Here is a 2,894-nt window from a genome sequence, read left to right as displayed (position 1 = left end):
ATATATGAGTTTGTATGTAATGTATGAATATAATATACAAGTTTCACTTTTTAAATGGAATTAYTGAAATAAATCTACTTTTTCATGATATTCTAATTTTATGACCAGCACCTGTATATCTATATACACTGTAAATTGACTGAACTTAGAACAAGTCCTTCCGGACCCCATTCACACTCATATACAGTACTCATACGGATGATAGCAAACTACATTGTAGCCACTGGGGCACTCTGAAGTGGGGCTGCCATGCACTGGTGCCACTGGACCCTCTGGCCGCCATCAGAAGGCAAGGCGGGTGAAGTGTCTTGCCCAGGGACATGACTGAAACGACTGGACGGGGGATCGAACCGGCGACCTTCTGGTTCCAGGATGACTTCCCTAACCACTCCACCCCACAAAGTCCATGAATATTTGTATTTGGCAACTTACAAGACTATCTGTATTGAAAAGGAGTAGGTTGAAGTAAAAACGTATATTTTCCTGCCCCGTTCTTACTCTTGAAAAGAAAAGAAAAAAAAAACATAGTCTTGGTTTTTATTATTGTGAACCTTCTGATTTTACATTCACAACTATCTCATTTACAGCAGAAATTAAAAATAGCTGTTTCACCTAATCCCTAAATACCATCAACATCGACCAGATAACTTAAAATATTTTTATGTTTTTTTAAAACTGATTTCTATTTTTTCATTGCTTCAGTTCTACATTTAACCCATTTCATAAATCCACCACACACACACTTTTTCTCGTGGTTCGCACACTTTTTTTATTTGATCTCTCCTCTTATAGCTCCCCACTCTATCACAAAACAAGTTTTGAAGATTTCCTGGAAGTTCTTTACTTGCTTCAAACATAAATTGTGCAGTTTTGAATTTAACCAAATCTTTAAATGTGACCATCACGTCGAAACGAGGATTAAGTCCAAACGTGGTACATGGAGAAATAGGCAAATAGTGTTTTGACTAAAATATTCTACACATTCTCACTCCCAAGTCGTCACATATTGACGCTTAAGGTAAGGTTCCCTCTGCGTCTTATTTTGACGCATCAGGTGACCCCCTCGCGTCAGTCCTTGACGCCCGCGGCTTTTCCGGCTTGCGCCACCAGGGGTCTTTGCGTCGGGGGTCTGAGGTTAACATGAGGRATCAGGATTAATGGTTAAGTTTAGGTACTGGGATCAGGGGTAGGATGTCCATGGTGAATATTAGGTTATTTTAGGCTTCAGAACATGTTCACGTGAATTTCGTACATTTTCTAAAAATGGTTAATTTTAGCTACTACGGTCAGGAACAGGATGTCTAAAGTGAACAAAGGTAATTTCAGGCTTTGGAACGGTCGTTTTTGCGCATTTTATACACTTTCTGAAAATATGACAACAGCTTCCGCCCCATCTCGTCAGTAACTGAAGTGACGGGGGTACCCTGCGCGTCAAAATCAGACGTAGAGGGAACCTTGCCAAAGCGTCACTATGTGACGACTTGGGAGTGAGAATGGGTTGAAATATTAGCAAAAATTGCATTTTGTCAAAATATAATGAATAAAAGACTTATCAATGTATCATTTGAATGAACTGTCTGAAATATAATCATAAAACTAAATTTTGAAGCATTTTTGAGCAGTAGCAACAAATAAACTGATTTTGAGGAAAAACGCCTTAAAATTTTGAGATTTTCCCTTTGAGCTAGCAAAGTTTTGTTTCTTTTTAGCTGGGAAAGCTCAATATTCAAATATAATTTGAGGTTTCCTCTTTATAAGGACATCAAAAATTCCTCATTAAAATGACATAAAAGTAGGATTCAGACCAAATATTTATGTATTATTGTAACCAACAAGACAAATTAAGTCATATATATGGAATTAATTATATCAGAATGATCCAGGTATCAAAATGTAGCTTTTAAAGCCAAGAATCTGAAAATGTAACTTGGTCATTTTGACCAAATTTAACTTAATCCTGATTTCCATATGATGGGTCCCAAATTTAAAATATTTGACTTTACAAAAAGATGTTTGTGTGCTCCCTAAACCCCATGAATTATCCTGACTGCTCTCATTTGTAGCTTACAAAGTGGCTGTAGGTTGCTTTTGTATGTGTTACCCCAAATTTCCACACAATAAGACAAGTATGGTAACACAAGTGATGAATTCAGAATCAACAATGCTTTATGGTCCAGTGTTGAGCTTTCCAGAGTATTGCACAACTTTTTTGCCAGTTTTCTTATTTGAATAATTTGTGGTTTCCAGCAGATTTTATGATCTAATACTACATCCAGAAATTAATTTTTTGTTCTTTTTATCCATTTTTTTATTTCCGAATACCATACATTTAGTTTTATTTAAATTTAATGACAATTTTTTAAAATTACACCAATTTTTCAATTTTGTCATTTCTGTGGTGACTCTCTCTAAAAACTGCTGGAGATTATTTCCAAAACAAAAGAAATCATCTGCAAATAAAATATATTTGCACTATTTTGTCACTCTGCAAATATCATTTACATATAGAATGAATAATTTTGGTCCCAATACTGAGCCCTGCGGGACCCCACAAGTTATATTTTTTTAATAATGATGTGTGATTACCGATTTGAAAAAACAGTTTCCTATTTTAAATATAACTTCTCAGCCAGTGTGGCACCACTCCTCTAATTACATATTTTTCCAATTTATTTAATAAAATATCATGATCAATGGTATCAAATGCCTTTTTTAAAGCAATAAATACTCCAACTGCAAAGTTTTGGTTGTCCATTCCATTAATAATGTCAGGTGCATCAATGCCATTGATGTGAATCTTTTGGGGTTTTTTTCTTTAAAGGGTAACTTACCCCAAAATTAATTTTTTTTAGCTGATAAACTGTCTAGAATGTGTCTAAAATGTTATATAGTAC

This window comes from Austrofundulus limnaeus, unplaced genomic scaffold (assembly GCF_001266775.1).
Source record: "Austrofundulus limnaeus strain Quisiro unplaced genomic scaffold, Austrofundulus_limnaeus-1.0 Scaffold376, whole genome shotgun sequence".
Classification (NCBI taxonomy): domain Eukaryota; kingdom Metazoa; phylum Chordata; class Actinopteri; order Cyprinodontiformes; family Rivulidae; genus Austrofundulus; species Austrofundulus limnaeus.
Note: the sequence above shows the minus strand (reverse complement) of the source record.